Below are 18,715 nucleotides of genomic sequence, written 5' to 3'. Positions count from 1 at the left end.
TCAGAGGGTTAGCGCCCAGCCCCTCAGACTTTGTCTCAGGGGAAACTTTTTTGCAGCGGCCGATAGGAGCAGATCCTTGTGGGAGCAGCACATGGTGCCCTGTGCCCAGCCACAGCTGACCAGGGGTCACCAGGTCACCCGGTAGAAAATACTGCAGCAGCAGCAACAGTAATGGGGACAGTGCCAGCGGGGACAGAGGGCTGCGGGCAGCAAGGGTCAGGACGGCCAGCAGATGGAGATGTCGGACGCAGCAAGACTGCTTCCTCCAAACCTGCTTCTACGGCCACAGAGGCGGGTGGCTCTCCTGGGAGCCAGAGGCTGGCAGGGACGAACTGGGCAGAGCAGCGCTTTCCTATGACCTGGGGACCCAACCTGGAGGGGAGGTGGGGACAGGGCAGGAGAGGGAGAAGCTGGGAGCTGGTGGAGTCTGACTCAAACGTGAATCAGTGGGAAGAGAGGCAAGCATGAGCTTTGAGATGCCACTGTGCCACTAGCCTGGAAGCTGCGCCAGGGAACGTTAACTCCTCCCAGAGGCTCCCAAGAGCCCTCTGAGTTCTTGGCCTGCAGCCAACAGTCAGAAAGCTGGCTCTTGCTTTTGTCTTCTCTGAAGTGTGCCCAGGTGCTTGGATAAGCTCTGTGGTTGCATCTCAGGACAGACCACGGAGCCAGACCAGCCTGTTGTCCCTTCGAGGCCATCAGCATGATGGTGGGGTGGGGTGGCGAGGGGATCCCACGGACGACAGAGCTGCGTGTGTTCATCCGTGCTGTGCACACGGGCGGCAGCAGCACTGGGTCCTTGCTCGCCTGTCATGCATTGCGTTTATGCTTTCATTCATGATTAATTCACATATGCACCAAGTCCCTATGAGGTGGCGGGTGCTATGCCAGGCACAGCACCTTATGAGTGAGACAGAAGGGCCCTGTCCTCATGGAGCTTATATTCTGGCAGCAAGCAGGATGATTAAAGAAGCAAGTACAATAAGGTGTGATGCTGTGCCACAAGTGGAAAAGAACAGGGTAGCGTGAGGGACACATGCTGGACGCTGGGTGTCAGGGGAAAGAGAGTTTAAGCGGGTTCCTAGAGGGAGCTTGGAGGCATCTTGTAAAGGGAAGGTGGGAAGGAACGAGTCCAAAAAAAAGGAATGAAGAGCAGGTGCAAAATTCTGATGGTGAGAAAGGGTATGGCAAAATTTAGCAATCTTATGATGTAGCTGGAGGATGAGGGCAAGGTCAGGGAGAGAAGATCAGGGAGGGAGTCTAGAGCAGCCAGTCTGGGACCTGATGTCCTGGGCTTTTGAAGCAAGATGGGCTTCCCTTCAGTCTTAACTGCCTAACCTGTACCTGTCCTTCAGTCATCCCCCCAGGGAGCTTAAGAGACTCCAAGATCAAGTCTGTGAAAGAGAACAGGGAGCCCAGAGCCTTCCTATCCAAGAGGACAAAAGGGGTGGGGGTGGGGAGGCTGTGAGGCAGACAAATGACAAGTGTTGACAACTAGTGAGCTGTGAGGTAAGCCACTCCCTCCAGGAGCGTGTGCGCACACACACACACAGTCATCCAACACACACACTCAGCCACCCAAGCAGATGTGTGCCTGAGGAGGAAATGAAGCAAGCTAACCAGCCCAAGCATCACTGCAGCACCAGGGCCTTTGTTTTTCAGACAGAATCCCTTCAGGCTCTTTTTCCCTCATCTGACTAATCAATCCCACCACATCCCTTCGAGGTAAGACTGGAGCCGGAGTTATCCACCCTAACTGCACAAGGGAGGAAACCATGGCCTGCTAGGATGAGGCCTCCCCAAGGTCATCCAGGGAATGACGGCTGTTGACTGGGAAGGAGGCCAGGCTGGGAAGGGGCCGCTGCACCCCTTTCGAGCAGGCAGGTGGATTTTAAAGAATCAGGTGAGGAAAGAACATGGCCCAGGGCTTCCAGAGCTTGCCGAGGTCTTTGCTACTGGGGGAGGGGTGAGGATGGGGGAGTCAGCCATCACCCCACAGGCCCGCCCTGTGATTCCAGACCTGGGGCCCAGAACACCCTCGTCCCTTCTGACATCCTGTCATCTTCCACAGTCAGGTGTGCTGCTTCCGGGGTTGAGAGGTCCTACTCAGCCAGCCGGGCAGAGCTGTCTGGGAGGGACCCCTTAAGGGACATCAGCAGCAGCTCGGAGCTGTGAGTGGGGCGGGACCAACAGGCTGACCGTCTGAGCTGGGCTGAGCTGCCAGACGCACGCGGGGAGATGAGATCAGATCCTGCGTGCAGGAGGTAACCAGACCCTGGCTCTCCTTCTCATCTCGGGCTATTTTTAAGAGTGGCTGAGCTGAGCGAGGCCCAGGCCGGCCGCGGGCCTGGGGAGTGAGATTACCTTTGCCACGGCTCCGTAAATAAGTCTGCCCCAGAAAGATGAGCCTGAGCAGGCAGACCGGCAGGCTGGGCGTTCAAGACAAGATTGATGGCCCTGGGTACAGAGGAGCAGCCACTTGACAGCCATTCATCCTGCTTAAACCCGCCCTGCCTCCTGTGACCGGAGCTCAGAGGAGGTAGCAGGCTCTGCCAGGAACGTGAAAAAACACATGTGCATGTCTAAATACACAACTCAAGGTGTTTTTTCTCTTTCCTTTAGAAGGGTCAGGTCCCCAAAGACAAATACCAAGGAAAGAGACTCAGAAACTAAAGAGAGGCCCTCTTCCTCTGGCTCCCCAGCCTTGCCCACCCCAGTGGCCTGCCCAGATGGCATCCCACCAGGGCCAAGGGGGTAGGGGTGGGCTGGTGTGCTCAGTGGCAAGGGGAGAATCGGGTGTGAGAGGCAGGGGAAGAAAATAAGAAAAAAGGAAAGCTGCAGATGGTGATTCCAGGAAAACAAAGCAAAACTCGCCTAAAAACAAATTCAACCCAGGGTCACCCATAACTGCTACAATGTCCCTTGCAAGGCCTGGCAATAAAGAAACCACCGTGATTGAAAAGAATAGCATATGCTGGGGACACATGGTGGGAACATCTAACCAAATGTGGGGCCATGAAAATGACATTTAAATTGGTATTGGAGGAGAAGTTGGAGCTGAGGTGATTTAGTCATGTTTTTAAGGATATAGGTTAGTAATCTCTGCAGCCAGACTGGTCCTCCATGAGTATGTCAGTTATCCAGTTGTGTCCAACTCTTTGTGACCCCATGGACTGCGGCTCACCAGGCTCCTCTGTCCATGGAATTCTCCAGACAAGAATACTGGAGTAGCCATTCCCTTCTCCAGGGGGTCTTCCTGACCCAGGGACTGAACCTGGGTCTCCCACACTTCAGGCAGATTCTTTACCATTTGAGCCCTAAGTATGGCGGACAGCAATCAAATGGCTAAAAACGGGCTCCAAACTACACCTCACGTCCCTGCCAGCAAATCCAGGAAAAAAAGATATAAGAAGTAGTCTCATGTCCATCTACTCCCTAGTTTACTCTGAAGCCCCCTGGAAGTCCTTCTCATGACCCATCACCAGGGCCTCATCAGAGTGTAGGGCTTCTCTGGTCTGTGTCCAGGAGAACCCGCCTTCTCTGTCCCTCTACCGGCCTGACAAGCAGCTGAGCAAGTCTGTCTCCAAAACCACAATCTGAGGCTCAGCCTCACCTGGTAGGCTTCTGTCACCCCATGAATCCAGGATACACTTTGAGTGGGATGGGATGGGTCGCTAAAAACTTGCCCACAGCTCTGTACTGAAAAGCTCATGCAATTACATAGCACACTCACTTGCATAACGAGCGCCTGCCTGGGAAATGGATTTCACAATATCACTGAGGCAACCCACAGCTCCACCCTTTTCTGGTGTGCCTAGGGACCATCTGCTTTTGAGATCAGGAGTTAGGCCTTGGAAATTCAACCCCACGTGCTATGTCCTGTTAATCCCCCAGGGTGGGCAGGATCCCAGGAAGTGGCTGTCATGGTATCTGAGCAGAAGAAGATGGATGGATGCTTTTTTTCTTCCTCTCTGCACCTCATCTCCCATTCCCTGGACCACACAAATGTGAGCAGTAACAAAGCCCAGGAGTGAGAAATGGAAGAAATACAGGCTGATGCTGTGTTTCCTTAGCAGGGTCACAGGTGCGGGCTATTGCAATAGCTTAAATACAGTCTTCCATAAGCAGAGATCTTAGATTCTTTCTTTGTCTTTAGCGACAAGATTTGACCCCTTACTTGCTTCCTATCTTGTTCTGCCCCTTTACACTACTTCTAGCCTGCTTTCAATGTGTTTTGGTGCCACGCCAACCCAGGTCAGAAGAGTAAATCCTAAAGTTTCCCTGGAACCTTTCTGCTAATGCTTTTTACCCAAACAGAACATTCCTCTACTCCCTTTGATCATAATCTCACTGCATATTCACAGACACCTTAAAGAACAAATACAGGAACACTCACTAAAACAGCACGAGAACCAGGGAGACGCCCAGTGCAAAGTACTTTAAATCTATCTCCACCCCACCCACCTCCCCATCCCCCAGCTCCAGTCTGGCACCTCCATCTGTCTAGCAGACGTTTCCACCTAGAAATTACGGCTCAGTCTCAGTATGGCTGAGGCTGAGCCCACGGCTCCCAGCACAGCAGAGCAGGGGAATTTGGGGACCACGGGGTGACAGTGAGGCCCAGACAAGCATACCACCTGTGGATGACCATTTCTGCATCTGGACATCACCATCTGTGCCTGGGCCAAGCTGCTGCCTCTCCTCAGAGCATGCTCTGCTTTCCCACATTCCACAGCTCCCATCCCAATCCAGCCTGGCTGCCAGTTCATCATTAGCAGGGTATGATTTGGGGGTTCTTAAAGTCTCAAGATTTCTCTCCATGGTGGCCACCATCGAGGATATCCACCCATCTGCAACATCCTGGCCATTCCAGTTCACTACTGTTTGGTAAGGCTTTGCCCAGACCCTTCTGCTCCAGTTTCTCTCACCAGGGAGGGATTTCAGGCCCACATGTCACAACTTGCCCATCTTCATCATGGAAAAATCTCCTACTAAGAACTAGCTTCAGTCATGCTGCAGCTGCTTAGATGGAGGAGGAGGGGTGGGATCCTGGCCCCAACAGTTCTTACAGGGATTTGATTGGGGAACAGGTGCTGCCCAGCTCTGATACAGGCATTGGCCCATCAACCCTCTATCTTAACACCACCTATCAGCACCTCACATCCAACACAGAAGCAAATGTCTACTGGGAATGATTAAAGGCAAGGGGAGAGGTGATTTTAATATACATTAAAAAAAAAAACCTTTTAGTTGTGGCATGTGGGATCTAGTTCTACCACCAGGGATCGAACTAGGTCCCTCTGCAATGGGAATGCAGTCTTTACCACTGGGCCAACAGGGAAGTCCCTACATGGTTTTTAAAGATTATCTTCTATTCTGATTCTTGGGCTTAATATCTACATTTACAGAAAGCTATTATAACTCCATCCTAATTCTTACCTCTCCCAACTCACTTCTTTCAAGATAGCCACTGGCCTCTTCCCCGCAAATAAGCAAATTCTACGGTCATCAAATTGAAAACCTGAATGCCCACTTTCTGTTCTTCCATGAAGACTTTTCTAGTTACCTCTCTCTTCTCTGATGAAAACTGCACAGGGAGGTACTATGGTCTCAGTATTTGAAGTAGTCAAGAATAGATTAAAATACCTAGAGACTGGGAGAAAATATCTGCAAATGATGTGACCAACAAGGTCTTAACTTTCAAAATATATAAAAAGCTCATACAATTCAACAATAAAAACAAACACCCAATCAAAAAATGGGCAAAAGACCTAAACAGACATTTCTCCAAAGAAGACATTCAGATGGCAAACAGGCACATGAAAAGATGCTCAACATTGCTAATTATTAGAGAAATGCAAATCAAAACTACAGTGAGGTACCACCTCACACCAGTCAGAATGGCCATCATTAAACAGTCTGCAAATTGTCAATGTTAGAGAGGCTGTGGAGAAAAGGGAGGCCTCTTACACTGCTGTTGGGAATATAAATTTTCATATTGGAAAACAGTAAGGAGGTTTCTTAGAAAACTAAAACTAGAGTTGCTGTATGATCCAGCAATCGCACTCCTGGGCATATATCCTGACAAAACTATTCAAAAAGACACAGGCACTCCTATGTTCACAGCAGCACTATTCACAGCAGCTAAGACATGGAAATAACCTAAATGTCCATTGATAGATAAATGGATAAAGAAGATGTGGTACATATATACAATGGAATACTACTGAGCTACCAAAAAGAATGAAATAATGCCACTTGTATTAACAACAACATGGATAAACCTAGAGATCATACTAGGTGAAGTAAGTCAGAAAGAGAAAGACAAATACAATGTGATATCACTTATACATGAAATCTAAAATATGACATAAATGAACTTATCTACAAAAAAGACAGACTCACAGACATGAAGAACAGATTGTGGTTTCTGAGGGAGAGGGGAGTGAGGGAAGGATGGACTGTGAGTTTGGGATTATCAATGGAAACTATTATATATAAAATGGATAAACAACAACGTCCTACTGTTTTAGCACGGGGAACTATATTCAATATCCTGTGATAAACTACAATGGAAAAGAATATGAAAAAGAACGTATACATATGTAAAACAGCATCACTTTGCTGTACAGCAGAAATTAACACATTGTAAATCAATTATACTTCAATAACATAAATTTTAAAAAGAATAGGTTGAAATAATTGCGAAGAGCTGACTCATTGGAAAAGATTGAGGCCAAGAGGAGAAAGGGGCAGCAGAGGATGAGATGGTAGGATGACATCACTAACTCAATGGACATGAGTTTGAGCAAACTCAGGGGGACAGTGAAGGACAGGAAAGCCTGGCGTGTTACAGTCCATGGGGTCACAAAGAGTTGGACATGACTTAGTGACTGAACATCAACAATAGTTGAGATATTTCTCATAAAACAATTGATTTGGAAAAGATAAGGAAAAATGAAACTATTACATAATAGGTTGATGGAGAATTATACAAGATCAAGTTTCCAACACCTGAATTCAGCAATGAATTTTAGTATCATTAAGAATAAGACAATAAGATACTGTGTCTCTAGATATGAGGTAATTATGAAGAGTATCATGGCCTGTGACATTCTTACCAAAAAAGTTGAATCTCAATCTGATCAAGTCTGTAGAACTAGTTTTCCATTTACAGGAATTATACGTTGAAGAGACAAGTTAAATGACAACATAAGGAAACAAAGAGACAGATCCAGGAGGTGGGTCATTTTGCAGACAACTGACTCCACTTCTTCAACAAGTCAGTGGCATTAAAACAAATAGACTGAAAAAGAGGCAGAGGGTAGGGACTACTGTAGATCAAAAGGGACTCAGGAGATGCCATAGTGAATGGATCACACACTTTGGAACTTGAATCAACACCAAAACACACCCAAACACGTTTTTAGACAACCAGGGGTATCTGAATTGTGGACTGAATAGTGGATGATAACCAGGAATTATAGTCAATTGTTGGACTGTGAAGAAAGCTGATCTCTGAAGAACTGATGCTTTTGAACTGTGGTGTTGGAGAAGACTCTTGAGAGTCCCTTGGACTGCAAGGAGATCCAACCAGTCTAAAGGAGATCAATCCTGGGTGTTCATTGGAAGGACTGATGCTAAAGCTGAAACTGCAATACTTTGGCCACCTCATGCGAAGAGTTGACTCACTGGAAAAGACTTTGATGCTGGGAAAGGGTGGGGGTGGGAGGAGAAGGGGACGACAGAGAATGAGATGGTTGGATGGCATCACTGCCTCGATGGACATGAGTTTGAGTGAACTCCGGGAGTTGGTGATGGACAGGGAGGCCTGGCGTTCTATGATTCACGGGGTCGCAGAGATTCGGACACGACTGAGCGACTGAACTGAACTGAACTGAACTGTTAGGTGTGATCACGACAGTAAGGTTGTTACTATAGCCCTAGCGCCCAGCACAGTCTGGCTTCTTCCTCCTGCTTCAAGCTCGTTCTCCAACCCAGTCCCCCCACCCCCACCACTTCCTGCATCCTGCGAGTCTCCTTTCAGTTCTTCTCAACTGTCACTCCCCGCCCCCCCCCCCCCCCCCCCGCCGGCTCTGGGTCTTTTGCACACCATGTCCTCAGCTTGGGACATTTTCTGGAGCATTTTGCATGTCTGGCTCCTCCTCTTTTCTCAGGCCTCCTCTTAGGGAATATTCCCATGTGGAAGTCCTCCCCAAGCACGCCATATGGACTAAGTCCTTTGTCATCCCCAGTCTGGGCACTTTGCTTGACCCCTTCACAGCCCTTACCATGATTGCAATCACTCATGCATTTGTCAGTTTACCTTTGTTTTTGCCTCTCCCTGCCTAGACTATAGGTTCCTTGCAGGCAGCAGCCAAGCCTATCTCATCCATTATTCTGTTGCAGTGCCAAGCACTGTGCTCGGCACATAGAGGTGCTCAGTGAATATTCTCTCCCTCCTCCTCAAGACCTAAGCTCAAACTCTAGATCCACTATCCCACCTATTCCCGATCCATTCACTGTGCATTCACACAGCCCACTTACGCGCATTGAGCACTTATTCAATATTGATTCATCATCACAGCCAGTCATTAAGCCTCTGTAAAGTGTCTTCTATCCCTCATACCTTTATGTTCTAAAGCTTCCATTTCACTCCAGGCCCTTACCGTTACCCACCAGGACATGGGTAATGGTCCAGATTTGTCTGCACTTAACCTCTGATCCACCCTGCACAGCCCTCCTCACAATGACTCACCTCTGTTCCATAGTTTTCAGCAACTCTCTGACGCACACTCTAACCCGGAGTTCTACGCCATTCAGTGTTGAGCGCATACACTCTCTTACACTAACTCTGCTCCAACCAAGAGGGTCCACGTGTCCTGCACTCCCACCTTTGTGTCATGTGTTTCTACAACTTTATTTGTGCCAGCAACCCATATGCTGAAATTCAGGCATCTCTCCTCTCTCCTGGCAATTTAAAACAAATACTATTTTCACACATTTAGAAACACAGTGTAGCATTTTCCTAGAAGCCGAGGGAGGTCACCTTTCCCCTTCTATTCAGCTCCATGGATCCCACACTGCTTCTACGACCACCAAGTGCAGGGGGAAGTCAGGTGGGCTCAGGGAAAGCTGCTGCTGATCTGTGTGCTGACTCCTCCTCCTCAGTTCCACTCCCTTCCCCTAGTCTCATTTTTAATCCCTGGTGAGGCCAGATCCTCATCATCTTTTCTTCTAGCCATCCTTCCCAACCTGGGAGGAAGATGAGTCTTTAGCTTTTTTCTTCCTTCCATCTTCATTTTAACACGTTCAAGTCTTTCTCATCTTAAATAAAACTCCTCCTTGTCATCCTTTCATTTCTCCCTTTCAAAGTCAAATTTCTTGACAAAGTTGCCAAGAATAAGAACAGGTGATCTACAGAAGAGGAAATCCAAGAGGCCGGTGCTGGAGAAGAATCTTGAGAGTCCCTTGTACTGCAAGGAGATCCAACCAGTCCATTCTAAGGGAGATCAATCCTGGGTGTTCATTGGAAGGACTGATGCTAAAGCTGAAACTGTAATACTTTGGCCACCTCATGCGACGAGTTGACTCACTGGAAAAGAGTCTGATGCTGGGAAAGGTCGGGGGCGGGAGGAGAAGGGGATGACAGAGAATGAGATGGCTGGATGGCATCACTGACTCGATGGACATGAGTTTGAGTGAACTCCAGGAGTTGGTGATGGACAGGGAGGCCTGGCGTGCTGTGATTCATGGGGTCGCAGAGAGTCGGACACGACTGAGCGACTGAACTGAACTGAACTGAAGACCCTAAAAAGAGATACTCAAGTTCATTCAGTTCAGTTCAGTCGCTCAGTCGTGTCCGACTCTCTGCGACCCCACGAATCACAGAAATGCTGATTAAAATAAGGAGATACCAGAAGCAAACATTATCAAACTGGATAACACAAGATGGTGACGTGCAGAGCAGGCACCTTGTATACTGCTTGCTGGTGGGAGTGTGGACTGGCCCAGCCATTCTGGAAGCTAGTGTGTGGTTCTCAGTCAGGTTACATATCTACAACCCTGTTCCTGGGCATACAGACTGAAGAAATTCTCACACAGGTCAAAAAAGAGTACATATGAAGAGAAGTTCACTGCAGCATTGACTGTGTGGTGGGGAGGAGAAGACAAACTGTGTGTCCATCACTTGGGGATGGACAGTAAAATGGGATGAATGTACACATGGAGGATCTTAAAAAGTAGTGGATAAAATAAACAGAATGAGATTTATAGCACACCATTGACCTAATTTCAAAGTGTTAGTCGCTCAGTCGTGTCTAACTCTTTGCAACCCCATGGACTGTAGCCCACCAGTCCATGGAATTCTCCAGGCCATAATATTGGAGTGGGTAGGCATTCCCTTCTGCAGGGGATCTTCCCGACCCAAGGATCAAACCCAGGTCTCCTGTATTGCAGGTGGATTCTTTACCAGCTGAGCCACCAGGGAAGCCATTCAAACAAAAGGAAAACTCTTAGATACATGAAAATGGTTGCCTCTAGATGGAGTTAGGGAAATGGAGATGAAAGGAAACCAACCAACCAACCAACCAGGAGAGGTACCCTGACTAGAAAATGAGGACAATGAACTGAGAAGTATGATGAAGCCTCTATTTCTAAAGTAAAAATAGATACAGTGTATTTATCTATAATATATTCATGAGACCCTCCTCATGCCATACCTAACTCAATCCTTATTGCACTGAAAGCTGGCTTCCCCCATCAGTTCTTAAAGCTATTCTTGAAGCTATTCATGGACACCTCCCTTCCTAGTTCCTTAAAACAACAGATGCTATTCAGGCCTTTATCTTGACTTCTCAGGAGGCTTAGGCCCTGTTGGTGGTCCCCAAATTTCCTGAAATCACCTCCTTTGTCTTCCAGGACTTGCTCCTCATTCTCTCTTAACTGTCTGGACCTTCCTCCTCGGTTTGCTCTGTGGGCTTCTTTTCCCCTACTGTCCCTCGAATGGTGATGTTCCCCAGAGCTCTATCCTGGGGCCCCTCCACTCTTCCTCTGTCTACACACTCTTCTTAGACTATTTCCGGCACCTTTATGACCTAAATGACCTCATGCAAACAGCTTCCAAGTCTGTCTCAACTCCCATCAATCGCCTTCAACTGCCTTCTGAACATCCACCTGAAGGACCACAGGCCACTCATACTCAACATAATCCCCAGTTGAATCCATCACCATCCCAGTCCTTACAGCCATGGTCCTAGCCCATTGATATCCCAATGGCCCAAACCCAAACCTGGGGTGATAGGACCCAGGATCTCATCAACTAAGGCCCTCAGTGTCTCTCAAATCTCCATTCTTCTCTGTCTCCACTGCTCCCCTTCACTTCTCACCGCTGATATCTCAAGTCCAGTGGTTTCCTGCTGAGTTCTTTGTACCCACGTTTGCTCTTTTGCTTACCATCCCGACCCATCATCTACCTTGTGGTCAGAAAGATCTTGGAATATAAATATGATGTCACTTCCATACTTTAATAGTTCCTCTCTCTCTCTGAAGGAAGTATAAAACCCATAGTAAATCATAGTCAAAGCCCTTCGTGACTTATCCCCTGCCTGAACACTATTCTATCCAACCCTCCCTACTTCCGCAATCCTACTTTCCAGTCACAACAAACTCGATTCGGGTCCTCAGCTCTCTCTCTTTCTCACATATATATATATCTTGTTGCATATACTTTTCCCTAAGCCTGAAACAGTGGCTCAGTGGTAAAGGATCTGCCTGCCATTGCAGGAGACTCAGAAGATGGAGGTTCAACCCCTAGGTTGCAAAGGTCCCCTAGAGAAGGGAACAGCAACCCACTCCAGTATTCTTGCCTGGGAAATCCCATGGAGAGAGGAACCTGGAGGGCTATAGTCCATAGCGTCGCAAATAGGTGGACATGACTGAGCACGCACCCATGTATACATGTAAGCCTGAAACACACTCCCTCTTTTTCATAGTAATTTCTTATCCATTCGAATGCATCTCAGCTTCACTTCTTTTGAGAAAGCTCCCCATCTCCACGCACGTCCCCTGCAGTGGCAGCAGGTGGGGGCACATCTTCCAGGCTCCCCTGACTGTCATCAGAACACTTCCCATGGCCTAGGAGAATAATCTCTTTCTGTCTTTCCCAATAGATAATAAGTTGCTTGAAGCCAGGGACATTCTTATTCATTCTTTTCATCCCAACTGCCCAGGATGACTCCAGGAACATAAAATGAGGCTAGAAGATGCTGAACAAATGGGTGAGAAGTGAGAAATGCCGAGAAGTGCTCCTGAAGAGCTAAGAGCAGCTTCTGCAGAGGACACACTATCGGATGGCCAATCTGGAGATCAAGGTGGTGAAGAGGCTGGGAACATGGCACGTACAAGAGTGCTGTGGATGCAGGCTGGTCCTGACAGTCTCGCTGTTGCCCCAGCCGCTTCAGCATCACGTTCCTGCCATCACGTCCTCTTTTGCAGGACTGTGCTGGCAGAAGAGCAGGCTGTGGCAGCAAGGCCCAGCTCCTATGATCCCATCTTGAAACCTTTCAGAGCAGCTCTGACTCAACCCACGCCTCAATCTCCTCCCCCGAAACACTGATGAAAGCAGCCTCCTCTCACCCAGAGCTCCCCTAGACAGGGATGCCACGCCCCACTCAGCTGAGAAGTCTTTTAGATATTCTTTCTTGTGTCACAGAAATGTCAGTCACAGGAAGGTTTCTATCCATACAGCTCTGCTACCCAAACAAAGAGAGCTACTTGAAGAGCTGAACCTATAAATAATATATAAGTTATGGGTGCCAATTTGGTATTCATTCACATTAGAGCTTTTCAAATAATTCAATTAAAATTAATCTTTTAGAAGTTGTTCAGGCCCACAAGGACTCCGTAGGGAATGGGAGCTGGCTGGAAGAACTCCCCATCCTTGCCCAGGGCACAAGCCTGATGCAGTTGGGCCATCCCCCGGAGACACACAGGAAGTTGCTGGCAAGGTTCCTGTCTCCCAGCAAAGCCACAGGCAGCCTCTTCTGGCTCCGCAGGGCCTGCCCCTCCTGTGCACGATCCCCCACCCTGTAGGGAGAGCACCTCTCAGCTCCTGGAATCCATTCAGCCTTCTTCCCTGGGTGCTGCTGATGGGGAAGCCCCCACTGCTGGCCCATGCAGTCACTGTGCTGCCCAGGATCCTCAGGAAGAGGACTGGGCTCTCTGTAGGACTATGCAGCAAAGCCCAAGGCGAGGAAGGGAACCTGGAATTTACTAAGACCATTATATTGGTTTGGAAGTTTGGGTTTTCCATGAACTAGCATGGAGAAACCTAAATGAACTTTTTGTCCAACCCAATACATACTGCCCCATTTTATACGTGCCCACACTCACAAACTACTAGATATTATTACAGTTATCGCTGCTGTTAGTATTACTGTGCCTGCTCTATGAGAACAGCAGACCCGGGTTGAGATCCTAACTCCTACACTTAACTTAGTAGTCATGTGCTCTTCTATCTATACGTCACTCACCCATGTCGTACCTTGGTTTCCCCATCTGTAAAATGGGAATATCCTGTGCTTCCACGCACAGGATCAGGCCTAACAATGGCTGAATGGCTCTTTCTACAAGCAGCTTGGAAGCATCTTCCAGTCATCCCTATGGTTAGGTGTGGCTGTGTGATTGAATGAGCACAAGTGACAGCACTTCAAGGTCTAGACTAAAGGGCCAAGATGAGAAGAACCTGCTTTCCTGGATGACTATGGGGAACAAAGTCTCCCCCACAATTTATACCCATTTGCTCTTCTATGATGTGAGCCAGAAGTAACATTCTATTTTACAGTTCTTTATTAGAGCAGTTACAATGCCCTAATCAATATACTCATCATTTACCATATAAAGCTATTGTACAGATACTATAGAGTTATATGAAAATGATGTGTAAACTACAAAGTACCCTATAACCCCAAGGTATTCTTATTTAAAAAAAAAAATGCAGTATCTCTCAGCATCAAGTTTTGAGTCTGCTCAATACACACACTCTCGCAGCAAAAAGAAAATTTCAGTTGATGGAGTCTATGGTCATTACCCTTCTGCCCCTGCTGTAACTGTCTTTCCCTTTCAACTCTGCTTCAAGCATCTAAGCTTTCCCAACCTCCCTTAATACCAGGTTCCTCTACTGAGTCTAATGACTCAAGCCTAATTCCTCCTTTAGACCTACTTCCAGCCCTACTTCAAAATGAAATTGACTCTGACAACCTAATTCCTCATCACAGTAAACTCCGCAAACAGAAGGATGCCATTTCCACCTTGAAAGACTTTGCCTATGGCTGTTGCTGTTGCTCAGTCACTAAGTTGTGTCTGACTCTTTGCAACCCCATGGACTGCAGCACGCCAGGTTTCCCTGTCCTCCACTATTTCCCGGAGTTTGCTCAAGTTATGTTCATTGAGTTGGTGATGCTGTCTAACCAACCTATCCTCTGCTGCCCTCTTCTCCTTTTGCCTTCAGTATGGTAGGGACTTTTGCCCTGCATATCATAGGGACTCAATTGGTTCATGTTAACTCAATGAAACTGATATATCTACATTCCCAAGGGGCAGAGTATCCCTCCCAGGAAACTCATCTTAATAAGTACCTTATGAAAATAGATCACCTTATTCAAAGGATGGATATAAAAGATACAACGCTGGAGCCAAACCAGACAAATAGGTGATAAGCGGTTGGTTGGACAGGCCACTCAGCACATTCAAACTGTGTGAGGGAGGCAACTGTGTATTATACCTACAGGGAAAGCCAGCTTTGCCTAGAGAGCCCCTGAAAGGTGTAGCCTTAACTCAATGTACGACCTGTGCTAGGAGGCAGACCCTGGGTGGGAGAAGGAACCATCCAGAGTTAAAGAACTTAGCAAGAGAAATGCAGAATGAGGCCCTGTTTCCTACCTTCTAGAGTTATACTCAGATCTTTTAGCCTCACTGCTGGCCTGACCATAACCAAGGACTTTGATGAATTTTCCAGTGCTATTCTAGCATCTTGTATCTGACTTCAGAATCAGTATAAGCATTCGTAGGTAGGTTGGTACTGTTTAATTCAACATTTTTTAATTGAATAAAGCACTCCCCAAAAGCCATGAAATACTTAAGTATAAACAGAACAAAACATGTCCAGGATCAGTAAGCAAATGATTATTGTTAAAGGTGTCAAAACAATGTAACGGAGAAAGGGTAGTCTTTTTCAACAAATGGTGTTGAACAACTGGACATCAAATGAAAAATAAAATGAAACTCTACCTCATAACACATATTGAGGGTAACTCAATATAGATTATAGACCTAAATGTAAAGCCTGAAACTTCTAGAAAAAAAAAAAAACAGGAGAAAAATCTTTGTAATGTTGAGTTAAGCAAAATATTTTAGGTACGACACCAAAAGTATGATCCATAGAAGATCAAGTATTATAAAAGAAAAGAACTCATTAATTTGACATCAGAAATAAAAATTTCTGCTCTTTGAAAGATATTGTTAAGAAAATGAAAATATAAGCCACAGACTGGGAGAAAATACTTGTAAAACTCATGTGATATCATTCAATACATTTCTTTCTCTGTCAGACTTATTTCATTTAGCGTAATACCCTCCAAGTCCATCTATATTGTTGCAAATGGCAAATCATTCTTTTTTATGGCTGAGTAGCATTCTATTGTGTATATATATCTACCACATCTTTTTTAGCCACTCATCTGTTGACGGACACTGTGGTTGCCTCCATACTTTGGCAATTGTAAATAATGTTTCTACAAACATCAGGGAACATGTATCTTTTCAAATTAGTACTTTTGTTCCTTTTGACTATATACCCAGGAGTGGAATTGCTGGTTCATATGATAGCTTGATAGTTCTATCTTTAGTTTTTTGAGAAACCTCCAAACTGTTTTCCATAATTGCTGCAACAATTTACATTCCCACCAACAGCGTAAGAGGGTTACCTTTTCTCCACATTCTTGTCAACATGTTATTTTTGTTTTTTTGAGGACAGCCATTCTGACAGATATAAGGTGATATCTCACTGTGTCTTTGATTTGCATTTCCCTGATGACTAGTTGGAAGGACTGATGCTAAAGCTGAAACTCCAATACTTTGGCCACCTCATGCGACGAGCTGACTCACTGGAAAAAACTCTGATGCTGGGAAGGATTGGGGGCAGGAGGAGAAGGGGATGACAGAGAATGAGATGGCTGGATGGCATCACCGACTCGATGGACATGAGTTTGAGTGAACTCTGGGATTTGGTGATGGACAGGGAGGCCTGGCGTGCTGTGATTCATGGGGTCGCAAAGAGTTGGACACGACTGAGTGACTGAACTGAACTGATGACTAGTTGAGAATCTTTTCATGTGCCTGTTGGCCATCTGCCTGTGCTCTTTGGTAAAATGTCTATTCAAGTCTTTTGCATATTTCTAATCAAGCTGTTTAGGTTTTTCTTTTCATGTTGAATTGCATGAGCTGTTTATATATGTTGGATATTAATCCCTTACCAGTCACACCATTTGCAAACATTTTCTCCCATTCAGTAGGTTGCCTGTTCATTGTGTCAAAATTTTTTAAGTTTACTTAGGTCTCATTTGCTTATAACCCTTATTATCCCCATTTTATGGGTGAGGCTTAGAGAGTTTAGCAATTTGCCCCTGTCCATTAGCCAGCAAGTGATGGAGCCAGGATTCAAACTCAGGCAATTGGTTCAGAGCCCCTGCCCTTAACCACTCTGATCACAGTCCTGCCTGACCTGAGCCCTCTGCAGAAAGGAATGAGACATCAAAGGAGCAGGGTGCCTGTAAACAGTTTTTAAATCATCTGGGACAGATTCTTCCACACCCAGCTCAACACCAGGCAACAAGAACATCAAGGAAGGCAACAGGAAAGAAAGATGATCTATGTTGGGAGGCCACGAGGCCTTTTAGGGTCACAGTTAATCTAACCCTGAGATTTCAGAACACAAATACACCAGGCCTCTAGTGGGCATTAGATCCATATTTCCTATGAGGATCTCCAAGCACCTTTCTCCCCCAAATCCTCACAGACACAGAGATGACAGGAAAGCAAGATGGGGTAACTTTCCCAGGACAAACCAGTGGCAGCATCGGAAGGGAAATGTCTGTGTTTAATCCCCCAGCTCTTCTCTGAAGCTGCAGTCTAATTTTAGGGTCTCTCCTTAACACCACACACATCCATCTATTTTCAGAAGAAGGGAAACCCAATGTGTGGAGCCAGAAGAGGGTTTCTACAGGTTTTCCAAGGTGCCGCAACTTGATAACACTCTCCGCCCATCTGTTAAAGAGCGCGGCAAATGTTATCACCTGAACGCAGCCAAGGCCAGGGTACCCCCAGTTCTGAGCACTGGAAGTGGGCTACCCGGAACTGGACAGCAACTGGACAGTACGTCAATGCCTCGCCCCGTAATCAGGCTGAGCTGCTTGCAAAGGAAACGCTACCACATTCCTCTCTTAAAGAGGCCGGACTCCAAATAGCTTGGCTGGGGCCAGGGCAGCGAGAGGTGCCAAGTGCCTGCCGTTCCCAGGGAGGCGTGTGTGTGTGTGGCCAGGGTGCTGGACACATAAGCCAGGGGAGGTCATCTGAACGGTGTGGAGAAATGAGTGGTCATTGCTAAAATAGTCTGCAAGTAGCTCCCAAAAGCTCGCTATGCCTCAACATTCTCAAGTACGTGGTAGCAATACTTGACCATTCCAAGGGCTTGAGCTAGCTTCCAGAAAGAACCACAGGGTAGCACATGGGAGATTAAGTCCAGAAATAGTAGACTAAGGTGACTCTGACTTGGGAAAGTGAACCAGGCAGTGCCGTGCCAGTGGTGGGGGACATCTAGAGTTAGGCAGCCATGGGATGACCCTGGATTTAGCCACTCACTAGCTGTGTGGCCTTAGGCCATTTCTTTAAACTCTTTAAGCTTCTGTTTCTTCATCTATATATAAAGCGGAGTTAAAGACACGCATACCCCAATGTTCAGTGCAGCACCACTTACAATAGCCAGGACATGGAAGCAACCTAAATGTCTGTCGGCAGATGAATGGATAAAGATTGGTACATATTTACAATGGAATATTACTCAGCCATAAAAAGGAACAAAACCGGGTCATTTGCATGGAGCTGTGGATATGGATGGACCTGAAGTCTGTCATACAGAGTGAAGTAAGTCAGAAAGAGGAAAACAAGTATCGTATATCAACGCATCTATATGGAATCTAGGGAGATGGGACTAATGAACCTGTTGGCAGGGCAGGAAGAGACACACTGATGCAGTGAGTGGACTCGTGGGCACAGGGAGAGGAGAGGAGGGTGGAGCAAATAGAGGAAGTAGCACTGACATGTATATGCTACCATGTGTAAGACAGACGGCTGGTGGGCAGCTTCTGTAGAGCACAGGGAGCTCAGCTCAGTACTCTGCGACAGCCTAGAGGGGTGGGATCTGGGGGGTGGGAGGGAGGTTCAAGAGAGAGGAGATGGATGTCTACATACAGATGATTCACTTCATTGTACAGCAGAAAGTAACATTCTAAACCAATTATATGCCAATAAAGTGGAGCAAACAATCATCACCTCACAGCACTGATGTTTGGATCAAATGAGATGATGTATTTAAGAGTCTTTAACAGAGAGCCTGGCTCGGAGTGGAGCCCTGAATGTGTGTGTGCTGTACCAGGTCTGTGGC

At 46.8% G+C, this 18,715-nt stretch overlaps 1 protein-coding gene across 3 annotated transcripts in view; it reads right to left on the bottom strand.

Annotated features, from left to right (window-relative positions):
* Positions 1 to 18,715, bottom strand: part of SPTB (spectrin beta, erythrocytic) — a 127,554-nt gene that overhangs the window by 70,891 nt on the left and 37,948 nt on the right. The window contains exon 1 of one of the 3 annotated variants that reach the window (XM_055436861.2): positions 2,362 to 2,479. The exons of the other annotated variants lie outside the window; for them this stretch is intronic. The gene's annotated coding sequence lies outside the window, so the exon portion shown is untranslated. Of the gene's footprint in view, positions 1 to 2,361; positions 2,480 to 18,715 lie in introns of those variants that run through there. 3 annotated transcript variants of the gene reach the window in all.

The sequence above is a fragment of the Moschus berezovskii genome, chromosome 9, assembly GCF_049115385.1.
Source record: "Moschus berezovskii isolate FMDL1 chromosome 9, NW_MosBer_1.0, whole genome shotgun sequence".
NCBI classification, from domain to species: Eukaryota; Metazoa; Chordata; class Mammalia; order Artiodactyla; family Moschidae; genus Moschus; species Moschus berezovskii.
The sequence above is the reverse complement of the archived record's forward strand: the minus strand, read 5'-3'. Positions and strand labels throughout refer to the sequence as shown.